The sequence below is a fragment of the Lolium perenne genome, chromosome 1, assembly GCF_019359855.2.
Source record: "Lolium perenne isolate Kyuss_39 chromosome 1, Kyuss_2.0, whole genome shotgun sequence".
Classification (NCBI taxonomy): domain Eukaryota; kingdom Viridiplantae; phylum Streptophyta; class Magnoliopsida; order Poales; family Poaceae; genus Lolium; species Lolium perenne.
The window spans coordinates 6,268,249-6,283,964 of record NC_067244.2 but is presented as its reverse complement, the minus strand read 5'-3'; positions in this window follow the sequence as shown (position 1 = coordinate 6,283,964).

Here is a 15,716-nt window from a genome sequence, read left to right as displayed (position 1 = left end):
TACCGGGACAACATAGACAACAGATAATGGACTCCTCTTTTATGCATAAGCATTCAACAATTATTAATTTTCTCATATGAGATTGAGGATATTTGTCCAAAACTGAAACTTCCACCATGGATCATGGCTTTAGTTAGCGGCCCAATGTTCTTCTCTAACATTATGCATGCTCTAACCATTCTAGCGGTAAATCTCCCTTACTTCAGACAAGACGGACATGCATAGCAACTCACATGATATTCAACAAAGAGTAGTTGATGGCGTCCCCAGGAACATGGTTATCGCACAACAAGCAACTTAATAAGAGATAAAGTGCATAAGTACATATTCAATACCACAATAGTTTTTAGGCTATTTGTCCCATGAGCTATATATTGCAAAGGTAGAGGATAGAAATTTTAAAGGTAGCACTCAAGCAATTTACTTTGGAATGGCGGAGAAATACCATGTAGTAGGTAGGTATGGTGGACACAAATGGCATAGTGATTGGCTCAAGGATTTTGGATGCATGAGAAGTAGTCCCTCTCGATACAAGGTTTAGGCTAGCAAGGCTATTTGAAACAAACACAAGGATGAACCGGTGCAGCAAAACTCACATAAAAGACATATTGTAAACATTATAAGACTCTACACCGTCTTCCTTGTTGTTCAAACTCTTTACTAGAAATTATCTAGACCTTAGAGCGACCAATTATGCAAACCAAATTTTAGCAAGCTCTATGTATTTCTTCATTAATAGGTGCAAAGTATATGATGCAAGAGCTTAAACATGAGCACAACAATTGCCAAGTATCACATTATCCAAGACATTTCAGAATTACTACATGTAGCATTTCCCGATTCCAACCATATAACAAATTAACGAAGAAGATTCAACCTTCGCCATGAATACTATGAGTAAAGCCTAAGGACATATTTGTCCATATGCAACAGCGGAGCGTGTCTCTCTCCCACACAAAGAATGCTAGGATCCATTTTATTCAAACAAAACAAAAACAAAAACAAACCGACGCTCCAAGCAAAGTACATAAGATGTAACGGAATAAAAATATAGTTTCACTAGAGGAACCTGATAATGTTGTCGATGAAGAAGGGGATGCCTTGGGCATCCCCAAGCTTAGACGCTTGAGTCTTCTTGAAATATGCAGGGGTGAACCACCGGGGCATCCCCAAGCTTAGAGCTTTCACTCTCCTTGATCATATTGTATCATCTCCCTCTCTTGATCCTTGAAAACTTCCTCCACACCAAACTCAAAACAACTCATTAGAGGGTTAGTGCACAATCAAAATTTACATGTTCAGAGGTGACACAATCATTCTTAACACTTCTGGACATTGCACAAAGCTACTGAAAGTTAATGGAATCGAAAAATCCATCAAGCATAGCAAAACAGGCAATGCAAAATAAAAGGCAGAATCTGTCAAAACAGAACAGTTCGTAAAGACGAATTTTATTAAGGCACCAGACTTGCTCAAATGAAAATGCTCAAATTTAATTAAAATTGAGTACATATCTGAGGATCACTCACGTAAATTGGCATAATTTTCTGAGTTACCTACAGAGAATTAGGCCCAGATTCGTGACAGCAAAGAAATCTGTTTCTGCGCAGTAATCCAAATCTAGTATGAACCTTACTATCAAAGACTTTACTTGGCACAATGATACGTCTCTGACGTATCGATAATTTCTTATGTTCCATGCCACATTATTGATGTTATCTACATGTTTTATGCACACTTTATGTCATATTCGTGCATTTTCTGGAACTAACCTATTAACAAGATGCCGAAGTGCCAGTTGCTGTTTTCTGCTGTTTTTGGTTTCAGAAATCCTAGTAACGAAATATTCTCGGAATTGGACGAAATCAACGCCCAGGGTCCTATTTTGCCACGAAGCTTCCAGAAGTCCGAAGAGGAGACGAAGTGGGGCCACGAGGTGCCCAGACCCTAGGGCGGCGCGGCCCCCCCTTGGCCGCGCGGCCCTGTGGTGTGGGGCCCTCGTGCCGCCTCTTGACCTGTCATTCCGCCTACTTAAAGCCTCCGTTGCGAAAACCCCAGTACCGAGAGCCACGATACGGAAAACCTTCCAGAGACGCCGCCGCCGCCGATCCCATCTCGGGGGATCCAGGAGATCGCCTCCGGCACCCTGCCGGAGAGGGGAATCATCTCCCGGAGGACTCTACGCCGCCATGGTCGCCTCCGGAGTGATGTGTGAGTAGTCTACCCCTGGACTATGGGTCCATAGCAGTAGCTAGATGGTTGTCTTCTCCCCATTGTGCTATCATTGTCGGATCTTGTGAGCTGCCTAACATGATCAAGATCATCTATCTGTAATTCTATATGTTGCGTTTGTTGGGATCCGATGAATAGAGAATACTTGTTATGTTGATTATCAAAGTTATATCTATGTGTTGTTTATGATCTTGCATGCTCTCCGTTACTAGTAGATGCTCTGGCCAAGTAGATGCTTGTAACTCCAAGAGGGAGTATTTATGCTCGATAGTGGGTTCATGCCTGCATTGACACCTGGGACAGTGACAGAAAGTTCTAAGGTTGTGTTGTGCTGTTGCCACTAGGGATAAAACATTGATGCTATGTCTAAGGATGTAGTTGTTGATTACATTACGCACCATACTTAATGCAATTGTCTGTTGCTTTGCAACTTAATACTGGAGGGGGTTCGGATGATAACCTGAAGGTGGACTTTTTAGGCATAGATGAAGTTGGATGGCGGTCTATGTACTTTGTCGTAATGCCCAATTAAATCTCACTATACTCATCATGATATGTATGTGCATGGTCATGCCCTCTTTATTTGTCAATTGCCCAACTGTAATTTGTTCACCCAACATGCTATTTGTCTTATGGGAGAGACACCTCTAGTGAACTGTGGACCCCGGTCCAATTCTCTATACTGAAATACAATCTACTGCAATACTTGTTCTACTGTTTTCTGCAAACAATCATCTTCCACACAATACGGTTAACTCTTTGTTACAGCAAGCCGGTGAGATTGACAACCTCACTGTTTCGTTGGGGCAAAGTACTTTGGTTGTGTTGTGCAGGTTCCACGTTGGCGCCGGAATCTCTGGTGTTGCGCCGCACTACATCCCGCCGCCATCAACCTTCAACGTGATTCTTGACTCCTACTGGTCCGATTAAACCTTGGTTTCTTACTGAGGGAAACTTGCCGCTGTGCGCATCACACCTTCCTCTTGGGGTTCCCAACGGACGTGCCAACCACACGCATCAAGCAAATTTCTGGCGCCGTTGCCGGGGAGATCAAGACACGCTGCAAGGGGAGTCTCCACTTCTCAATCTCTTTACTTTGTTTTTGTCTTGCTTAGTTTTATTTACTACTTTGTTTGCTGCACTAAATCAAAATACAAAAAAATTAGTTGTTAGTTTTACTTTATTTGCTATCTTGTTTGCTATATCAAAAACACAAAAAAATTAGTTACTTGCATTTACTTTATCTAGTTTGCTTTATTTACTGTTGCTAAAATGGCCAACCCTGAAAATACTAAGTTGTGTGACTTCACAACCACAAATAATAATGATTTCTTATGCACACCTATTGCTCCACCTGCTACTACAGCAGAATTCTTTGAAATTAAACCTGCTTTATCGAATCTTGTTATGCGAGAGCAATTTTCTGCAGTGTTAGTTCGATGATGCTGCTGCCCATCTTAATAATTTTGTTGAACTATGTGAAATGCAAAAATATAAAGATGTAGATGGTGATATTATTAAACTAAAATTGTTCCCTTTCTCATTAAGAGGAAGAGCTAAAGATTGGTTGCTATCTCTGCCTAAGAATAGTATTGATTCATGGACTAAATGCAAGGATGCTTTTATTGGTAGATATTATCCCCCTGCTAAAATTATATCTTTCAGGAGTAGCATAATGAATTTTAAACAATTAGATACTGAACATGTTGCTCAAGCATGGGAAAGAATGAAATCTCTGGTTAAAAATTGCCCAACCCATGGACTGACTACTTGGATGATCATCCAAACCTTCTATGCAGGACTAAATTTTTCTTCGCGGAATTTATTGGATTCAGCTGCTGGAGGTACCTTTATGTCCATCACTCTTGGTGAAGCAACAAAGCTTCTTGATAATATGATGATCAACTACTCTGAATGGCACACGGAAAGAGCTCCACAAGGTAAGAAGGTAAATTCTGTCGAAGAAACCTCTTCCTTGAGTGATAAGATTGATGTTATTATGTCTATGCTTGTGAATGATAGGACTAATATTGATCTTAATAATGTTCCGTTAGCTTCATTGGTTGCACAAGAAGAACATGTTGATGTAAACTTCATTAAAAATAATAATTTCAACAACAATGCTTACCGGAACAATTCTAGTAACAACTATAGGCCATATCCTTATAATAATGGCAACGGCTATGGTAATTCTTATGGGAATTCTTACAACAATAATAGGAGTTCACCCCCTGGACTTGAAGCCATGCTTAAAGAATTTATTAGTACACAAACTGCTTTTAACAAATCTGTTGAAGAAAAGCTTGGGAAAATTGATATACTTGCTTCTAAAGTCGATAGTCTTGCTGCTGATGTTGATCTTTTGAAATCGAAAGTTATGCCTAGTGAGAATCATCATAATAAAATTGTTACTACAGCAAATGCCATCCAAGTTAGAATTAATGAGAATATAAGATTAATGGCTGAACTGCGTGCTAGGTGGGATAGAGAAGAAAATGAAAACTAGCTAAAGAGAAGAATGTAGCTAAAGTTTGGACTATTACCACCACTAGTAATGCTAATGCTACACATGTTGCTGCACCTCCTACTAATAATAATAAAAGAATTGGTGTTAGCAATGTTTCCACTTCTAATGCAAAGCGCGAGAAACTGCCTGAAACTGCTAAAAGCTGAAACCGCGTGATAAAACTGCTGAAATTTTTTCCAACATTGGGGATGATGATCCCATTGCTTTAGATTATAATGGTTTGAATTTTGATGATTGCCACATCTCTGAAGTTATAAAGTTCTTACAAAAACTTGCTAAAAGTCCTAATACTAGTGCTATAAATTTGGCTTTCACGCAACATATTACAAATGCTCTCATAAAAGCTAGAGAAGAGAAACTAGAGCGCGAAGCCTCTATTCCTAAAAAGCTAGAAGATGGTTGGGAGCCCATCATTAAGATGAAGGTTAAAGATTTTGATTGTAATGCTTTATGTGATCTTGGTGCAAGTATTTCCGTTATGCCTAAGAAAATTTATGATATACTTGACTTGCCACCGCTGAAAAATTGTTATTTGGATGTTAATCTTGCTGATCATTCTACAAAGAAACCTTTGGGGAAAGTTGATAATGTTCGCATTACCGTTAACAATAACCTTGTCCCCGTTGATTTTGTTGTCTTGGATATTGAATGCAATGCATCTTGTCCCATTATATTGGGAAGACCTTTTCTTCGAACTGTTGGTGCTATCATTGATATGAAGGAAGGTAATATAAAATATCAATTTCCTCTCAAGAAAGGTATGGAACACTTCCCTAGAAAGAGAATGAAGTTACCTTTTGATTCTATTATTAGAACAAATTATGATGTTGACACTTCGTCTCTTGATAATACTTGATACACACTTTCTGCGCCTAGCTGAAAGGCGTTAAAGAAAAGCGCTTATGGGAGACAACCCATGTTTTTACCTACAGTACTTTGTTTTTATTTTGTGTCTTGGAAGTTGTTTACTACTGTAGCAACCTCTCCTTATCTTAGTTTAGTGTTTTGTTGTGCCAAGTAAAGTCGTTGATAGAAAAGTTCATACTAGATTTGGATTACTGCGCAGAAACAGATTTCTTTGCTGTCACGAATCTGGACTGTTTTCTCTGTAGGTAACTCAGAAAATTATGCCAATTTACGTGAGTGATCCTCATATATGTACGCAACTTTCATTCAATTTGAGCATTTTCATTTGAGCAAGTCTGGTGCCTCGATAAAATTCGTCAATACGAACTGTTCTGTTTTGACAGATTCTGCCTTTTATTTCGCATTGCCTCTTTTGCTATGTTGGATGAATTTCTTTGATCCATTAATGTCCAGTAGCTTTATGCAATGTCCAGAAGTGTTAAGAATGATTGTGTCACCTCTGAATATGTCAATTTTTATTGTCGCTAACCCTCTAATGAGTTGTTCTAAGTTTGGTGTGGAGGAAGTTTTCAAGGATCAAGAGAGGAGTATGATGCAACATGATCAAGGAGAGTGAAAGCTCTAAGCTTGGGGATGCCCCGGTGGTTCACCCCTGCATATATCAAGAAGACTCAAGCGTCTAAGCTTGGGGATGCCCAAGGCATCCCCTTCTTCATCGACAACATTATCAGGTTCCTCCCCTGAAACTATATTTTTATTCCATCACATCTTATGTGCTTTGCTTGGAGCGTCGGTTTGTTTTTGTTTTTTGTTTTGTTTGAATAAAATGGATCCTAGAATTCACTTTATGGGAGAGAGACACGCTCCGCTGTAGCATATGGACAAGTATGTCCTTGGTTTCTACTCATAGTTTCACGGCGAAGTTTCTCCTTCGTTAAATTGTTATATGGTTGGAATTGGAAAATGATACATGTAGTAATTGCTATAATGTCTTGGGTAATGTGATACTTGGCAATTTTTGTGCTCATGTTTAAGCTCTTGCATCATATGCTTTGCACCCATTAATGAAGAAATACATAGAGCATGCTAAAATTTGGTTTGCATATTTGGTTTCTCTAAGGTCTAGATAATTTCTAGTATTGAGTTTGAACAACAAGGAAGACGGTGTAGAGTCTTATAATGTTTTCAATATGTCTTTTATGTGAGTGTTGCTGCACCGGTTCATCCTTGTGTTTGTTTCAAATAAGCCTTGCTAGCCTAAACCTTGTATCGAGAGGGAATACTTCTCATGCATCCAAAATACTTGAGCCAACCACTATGCCATTTGTGTCCACCATACCTACCTACTACATGGTATTTTCCGCCATTCCAAAGTAAATTGCTTGAGTGCTACCTTTAAAATTCCATCATTCGCCTTTGCAATATATAGCTCATGGGACAAATAGCTTAAAAACTATTGTGGTATTGAATATGTAATTATGCACTTTATCTCTTATTAAGTTGCTTGTTGTGCGATAACCATGTTCACTGGGGACGCCATCAACTATTCATCGTTGAATTTCATGTGAGTTGCTTGATGTCTACGTTCCCCCTCCTTTCCTGTAGACAGTGTTGGGCCTCCAAGAGCAGAGATTTGTAGAACAGCAGTAAGTTTTCCCTTAAGTGGATCACCCAAGGTTTATCGAACTCAGGGAGGAAGAGGTCAAAGATATCCCTCTCATGCAACCCTGCAACCACAAAGCAAGAAGTCTCTTGTGTCCCCAACACACCTAATAGGTGTACTAGTTCGGCGAAGAGATAGTGAAATACAGGTGGTATGAATAAGTATGAGCAGTAGCAACGGTGCCAGAAAATAGCTTGCTGGCATGTAGTTGATGGTGGTAGTATTGCAGCAGTAGTAACGCAGTGAAATAGCAAACAAGCAGTAGTAACGCAGCAGTAGTAAACAAGTAGCGATAGCAGTATTTAAGAACAAGGCCTAGGGATTACACTTTCACTAGTGGACACTCTCAACATTGATCACATAACAGAATAGATAAATGCATACTCTACACTTTTGTTGGATGATGAACACATTGCGTAGGATTACACGAACCCTCAATGCCGGAGTTAACAAGCTCCACAATAATGCTCATATTTTAGTAACCTTTAGTGTAAGATAGATCAAAAGACTAAACCAAGTACTAGCATAGCATGCACACTGTCACCTTCATGCATATGTAGGAGGAATAGATCACATCAATATTATCATAGCAATAGTTAACTTCGCAATCTACAAGAGATCATGATCATAGCATAAACCAAGTACTAACACGGTGCACACACTGTCACCTTTACACACGTGCAGGAGGAATAGAACTACTTTAATAACTTTGCTAGAGTAGCACATAGATAAATTGTGATACAAAACTCATATGAATCTCAATCATGTAAAGCAGCTCATGAGATTATTGTATTGAGGTACATGGGAGAGAGATGAACCACATAGCTACAGCGAAGCCCTCAGCCTCGGGGGTGGATTACTCCCTCCTCATCATGGAGGCAGCGATGGCGGTGAAGATGGCGGTGAAGACGGCGGTGGAGATGGCTCCGGGGGCAATTCCCCGTCCGGCAGGGTGCCGGAACAGAGAGTTCTGTCCCCCGAATTGGAGTTTCGCGACGGTGGCGGCGCCCCTGGAGTCTTTCTGGAGTTTCGTCAATTGGTACTGCGTTTTTAGGTCGAAAGGGCTTTTATAGGCGAAGAGGCGGCGCAGGGGGGCACCTGGAGGCGCCACACCCTAGGCCGGCGCGGCCTAGGCCTGGCCCGCGCCGCCATGTGGTGTGGTGGCCCCCTGGCCCCTCTCCGACTCTTCTTCGGTGTTCTGGACGCTTCCGGGAAAAATAGGAGGTTTGGCGTTGATTTCGTCCAATTCCGAGAATATTGCCCGAACAGCCTTTCTGGAACCAAAAACAGCAGAAAACAAGAACTGGCACTGTGGCATCTTGTTAATAGGTTAGTTCCGGAAAATGCATGAAAATGATATAAAGTGTGAACAAAAGATGTTGGTATTGTCATAAAACAAGCATGGAACATCGGAAATTATAGATACGTTGGAGACGTATCAGCATCCCCAAGCTTAGTTCCTACTCGTCCTCGAGTAGGTAAACGATAAAAGATAATTTCTGAGGTGACATGCTACCAACATAATCTTAATCATACCATTGTAAAGCATATGAGATGAATGCAGCGATTCGAAACAATGTAAATGCAATGAGTAAACAAGTGAATCATATAGCAAAGACTTTTCATGAATAGTACTTTCGAGACAAGCATCAATAAGTCTTGCATAAGAGTTACTCATAAAGCAATAAATTCATAGCAGAGACATTGAAGCAACACAATGGAAGATTAAGTTTCAGCGGTTGCTTTCAACTTGTAACATGTATATCTCATGGATAGTTGTCAATGCAAAGCAATATAACAAATGCAATAAGCAAGTATATAAGAATCAATGCACAGTTCACACAAATGTTTGCTTCTTGAGGTGGAGAAAGATAGGTGAACTGACTCAACAATAAAAGTAAAAGAATGGTCCTTCAAAGAGGAAAGCATCGATTGCTATATTTGTGCTAGAACTTTTATTTTGAAAACATGAAACAATTTTGTCAACGGTAGTAATAAAGCATATGTATCATGTAAATTATATCTTACAAGTTGCAAGCCTCATGCATAGTATACTAATAGTGCCCGCACCTTGTCCTAATTAGCTTGGACTACCGGATCATCACAATGCACATGTTTTAACCAAGTGTCACAAAGGGGTACCTCTATGGCGCCTGTACAAAGGTCTAAGGAGAAAGCTCGCATTGGATTTCTCGCTATTGATTATTCTCAACTTAGACATCCATACCGGGACAACATAGACAACAGATAATGGACTCCTCTTTTATGCATAAGCATGTAACAACAATTAATAATTTTCTCATATGAGATTGAGGATATATGTCCAAAACTGAAACTTCCACCATGGATCATGGCTTTAGTTAAGCGGCCCAATGTTCTTCTCTAACAATATGCATGCTTAACCATAGGGTGGTAGATCTCTCTTACTTCAGACAAGACGGACATGCATAGCAACTCACATGAAATTCAACAATGAATAGTTGATGGCGTTCCAGTGAACATGGTTATCGCACAACAAGCAACTTAATAAGAGATAAAGTGCATAATTACATATTCAATACCACAATAGTTTTTAAGCTATTTGTCCCATGAGCTATATATTGCAAAGGTGAATGATGGAATTTTAAAGGTAGCACTCAAGCAATTTACTTTGGAATGGCGGAAAATACCATGTAGTAGGTAGGTATGGTGGACACAAATGGCATAGTGTTGTTTGGCTCAGGATTTGGATGCATGAGAAGTATTCCCTCTCGATACAAGGTTTAGGCTAGCAAGGTTGTTTGAAGCAAACACAAGCACGAACTAGTACAGCAAAACTCACATAAAAGACATATTACAATCATTATAAAACTATACATCGTCTTCCTTGTTGTTCAAACATCTTACTAGAAAATATCTAGACTCTAGAGAAACCACTCATGCAAACCAAATTTTAACAAGCTCTATGTATTTCTTCACTAATAGGTGCAAGGTATATGATGCAAGAGCTTAAACAAGAGCACAACAATTGCCAAGTATCAAGTTATTCAAGACATCATACCAATTACTACATGTAGCATTTTCCAATTCCAACCATATAATAATTTAACGAAGCGCTTCAACCTTCGCCATGAATATTATGAGCTAAGAACACATGTGTTCATACGAACCAGCGGAGCGTGTCTCTCTCCCATACAAGCATTTATTCAAACACAAACAAAAACAAAAGCATACAGACGCTCCAAGTAAAGCACATAAGATGTGACCGAATAAAAATATAGTTTCAAGAGAAGGAACCTGATAATTTGTCGATGAAGAAGGGGATGCCTTGGGCATCCCCAAGCTTAGACGCTTGAGTCTTCTTGAAATATGCAGGGATGAACCACCGGGGTATCCCCAAGCTTAGAGCTTTCACTCTTCTTGATCATAGTATATCATCCTCCTTTCTTGACCCTTGAAAACTTCCTCCACACCAAACTCGAAACAACTCATTAGAGGGTTAGTGCACAATAAAAATTAACATATTCAGAGGTGACACAATCATTCTTAACACTTCTGGACATTGCATAATGCTACTGGACATTAGTGGATCAAAGAAATTCATCCAACATAGCAAAAGAGGCAATGCGAAATAAAAGGCAGAATCTGTCAAAACAGAACAGTTCGTATTGACGAATTTTAAAATGGCACCAGACTTGCTCAAATGAAAATGCTCAAATTGAATGAAAGTTGCGTACATATCTGAGGATCATGCACGTAAATTGGCTTAATTTTCTGAGTTACCTACAGGGAGGTGGACCCAGATTCGTGACAGCAAAGAAATCTGGAACTGCGCAGTAATCCAAATCTAGTGCTTACTTTTCTATCAACGGCTTTACTTGGCACAACAAAACACAAAACTAAGATAAGGAGAGGTTGCTACAGTAGTAAACAACTTCCAAGACACAAATTTAAAACAAAGTACTGTAGCAAAATAACACATGGGTTATCTCCCAAGAAGTTCTTTCCTTTATAGCCATTAAGATGGGCTCAGCAGTTTTAATAATCCATTCGCGGGAAATAGTATTTGAAGCAAAAGAGAGCTTCAAGAGGCAAATTCAAAAAAAATTTAAGTCTAACATGCTTCCTATGAAGAGGAATCTTGTACACAAATGAATTCATGAAGAACAAAGTGACAAGCATAAGAGGATAAAACACGAGTAACTTCAAGATTCTCAACATAAAGAGGGGAAACTTAATATTATTAAGATGCATATAACCATATTTCCCTCTCTCATAATAACTTTCAGTAGCATCATTGATGAAATCCACAATATACCCATCACTTAAAACATTCTTATCATGGTTCATATGCATAGAAGTATCATTAATTTTGGCATAAGAAGAGTTATTCTCATTATTAGTAATTGGAGCAAGATTATTATCAAGAATTTGAACATGGTAAACAAGTTGCATATTAAAAAAATTGTTTTTGGTAATCCAATCATGACTATGACAAGTTTCATAAGGATAATTATAACCTATATCATAGCATTCTTTATAATAATCATCAAAGATCGGAGGCACAGTGTCATCATAAGAAATAGAATAGTTATCTTTCACAGTCGGTTTATCTATAACCATACCATCATTGTTATTAGAAGGAGATGTATCAAACACATAATGATCAGTAGCAAAAGGATTTTCAAACACCTCTTCCCCAAGCTTACAGCTTTCTATATTATTATGGGAGGAAGCATGGATAGCACTGACACTATGGCAATTATTATCATCATTTTCAGAATTAGTTTCCCAGAGATTTGCAATATCAAAAGTAGTGTGTTCATTCAAATCATGATTGCTAATGTATGTAAAGGGCATAGGAAGATCATCGTATTCAGATTCATTATCACAATAATCATTAGGAGCAACATACTTACGGTTACCTAGCGTTATCTCATTCACGCGGGGATACGCCGTTACCTCTTTCTTTTTATTCTCCTTCTTCTTCTTCTTCTTCTTCTTCTTCGTTCCCTTCTTCTTCTTCTCTTCCTTCTCCTTGTTCCCTTCTTTAGGAGGAAGAGGCTTGAAGGGTGGCTCGTCCGCATAACCTGATTTACTTTCAGAAACAATAGAAGAAACTTGGGAGGATCCCTCCTTTTCATTAATTAGTTGAAAACACACAGCGGTCCTATCATATTTTGGCAAGGTGTCATCTTCTAAAATATTTTGTATGTAAGTATTTGTATGGCTATTATCAATGCAATAAGAAAAACACCCATGCAGGACATCATCAATATCAAGATCACTCATATGTAACAAAGAGATTTTTCTCGACAGTTCTTCAGACCCCAAAAATAAAGTAAGTTCATCATGCTGATTAGGAGTAATTTCATCATCACAATACAAATTTGCAGCACTCATTGGGTTCAAATTATCATTGGAGGAGCATTGAAAATTAAAATGACCCACTTCATGGCAAACTTCACAAATAAAAGGATAGAGGGCGCAAACTTTTTTACCAAGATCATCTAGAGCCCTAAACCACTTTCTAGTTTTTTCATTAGCATGATGGATACAATATTCATCTTTGATTTGATTAATTCCACAAGGTCTATGTATTCCACAAAAATTAACATGCTTATAGGAAATGGCATTCTTAGGAGTTTGAGCATGCTTATTGCAATAATTAACAACAATTTCATTCTTCATGCAAGCCTCTTTAAAAGGTTCATGATACTTATCAAAATTATTTTTAGGCAATTCAAAATGAGAAGCAAAGGCTTTATAAAGATTTGCAGCAACTTGAGAGTCAAGACCATAAGTAGCACTCATATTTCGAAATTTATCGGTATCCATAAAAGCTTCAATGCATTCATAATCATAATTTATACCTGACTCTTTACCTTTGTCGTTCTCCCATCCTTCAGCGTTGTCCTCAATCCGATCAAGAAGATCCCACCTAGCTTCAATCTCCTTGCTTGTGAAAGATCCCTCCGAACAGGCATCCAGATAGTCCTTGTGTTGTCCTGAAAGTCTCGCATAAAAATTGTTAACAATAACATTACGGGGGAGCTCATGAATGGGACATTTGAGCATTAGTGACTTCAGTCTCCCCCACGCTTGAGAAATACTCTCTCCATCACGAGGATAAAAGTTATAAATATAATTCCTATCAATATGCACTTCATGAGGAGGATAAAATTTAGAATAAAAGAGAGATGCAATTTCCTCCCAACCAAGAGAATGTCTATTCTCCAACAATTTATACCAATGCGCCGCTTTACCAGACAATAAACAGAGAATATCTTCTTCCTCACTTCATCCATAGAGATACCTGCACACTTGAATAACCCGCATAATTCGTGCAAAAACAGTAAATGATCTCTAGGATGGACAGTTCCATCCCCTTTATAGTGGTTGTCCATAACACATTCGATAATTTTCATAGGTATTTTATACGGAATACTTTCAGCAGGTGGATTTAAAATATCAGAAACATCATTAGAGTTATCGCATATGGGAGATAAAGCATTATCAGAGCAAAATATTTCTTCCAAAGCTGAGGAGCAAAAAAGATTATTCTTATATAAACTAGCTTCCCCAAGCTTAGACTTATCCATAGTATTAGCAGTAATTGCATTCATACTAATAACATCGCTACTAGCATGCAAATAAGGTTCCATAGGTTTTTTAATTTTCGCATCAAACAATTCTAAATCAGGAAAAAGATTAAAAAGCTCACCAATTTTTTTGTTGTTTTCCATTATGCCTAACTAGTGTAAACAAGAAACAAAAAGATGCAATTGCAGGATCTAAAGGAAATAGCTTCGAGCACAAACACAATGGCGCCAGAAAAGTACTTTACCTGGAACCGAAGTATGAGTGCCTTTTACCTTTCCTCCCCGGCAACGGCGCCAGAAAAGTGCTTGATGTCTACGTTCCCCCTCCTTTCCTGTAGACAGTGTTGGGCCTCCAAGAGCAGAGGTTTGTAGAACAGCAGCAAGTTTTCCCTTAAGTGGATCACCCAAGGTTTATCGAACTCAGGGAGGAAGAGGTCAAAGATATCCCTCTCATGCAACCCTGCAACCACAAAGCAAGAAGTCTCTTGTGTCCCCAACACACCTAATAGGTGTACTAGTTCGGCGAAGAGATAGTGAAATACAGGTGGTATGAATAAGTATGAGCAGTAGCAACGGTGCCAGAAAATAGCTTGCTGGCATGTAGTTGATGGTGGTAGTATTGCAGCAGTAGTAACGCAGTGAAATAGCAAACAAGTAGTAGTAACGCAGCAGTAGTAAACAAGTAGCGATAGCAGTATTTAAGAACAAGGCCTAGGGATTACACTTTCACTAGTGGACACTCTCAACATTGATCACATAACAGAATAGATAAATGCATACTCTACACTTTTGTTGGATGATGAACACATTGCGTAGGATTACACGAACCCTCAATGCCGGAGTTAACAAGCTCCACAATAATGCTCATATTTTAGTAACCTTTAGTGTAAGATAGATCAAAAGACTAAACCAAGTACTAGCATAGCATGCACACTGTCACCTTCATGCATATGTAGGAGGAATAGATCACATCAATATTATCATAGCAATAGTTAACTTCGCAATCTACAAGAGATCATGATCATAGCATAAACCAAGTACTAACACGGTGCACACACTGTCACCTTTACACACGTGCAGGAGGAATAGAACTACTTTAATAACTTTGCTAGAGTAGCACATAGATAAATTGTGATACAAAACTCATATGAATCTCAATCATGTAAAGCAGCTCATGAGATTATTGTATTGAGGTACATGGGAGAGAGATGAACCACATAGCTACAGCGAAGCCCTCAGCCTCGGGGGTGGATTACTCCCTCCTCATCATGGAGGCAGCGATGGCGGTGAAGATGGCGGTGAAGACGGCGGTGGAGATGGCTCCGGGGGCAATTCCCCGTCCGGCAGGGTGCCGGAACAGAGAGTTCTGTCCCCCGAATTGGAGTTTCGCGACGGTGGCGGCGTCCCTGGAGTCTTTCTGGAGTTTCGTCAATTGGTACTGCGTTTTTAGGTCGAAAGGGCTTTTATAGGCGAAGAGGCGGCGTAGGGGGGCACCTGGAGGCGCCACACCCTAGGCCGGCGCGGCCTAGGCCTGGCCCGCGCCGCCATGTGGTGTGGTGGCCCCCTGGCCCCTCTCCGACTCTTCTTCGGTGTTCTGGACGCTTCCGGGAAAAATAGGAGGTTTGGCGTTGATTTCGTCCAATTCCGAGAATATTGCCCGAACAGCCTTTCTGGAACCAAAAATAGCAGAAAACAAGAACTGGCACTGTGGCATCTTGTTAATAGGTTAGTTCCGGAAAATGCATGAAAATGATATAAAGTGTGAACAAAAGATGTTGGTATTGTCATAAAACAAGCATGGAACATCGGAAATTATAGATACGTTGGAGACGTATCATTGCTATGC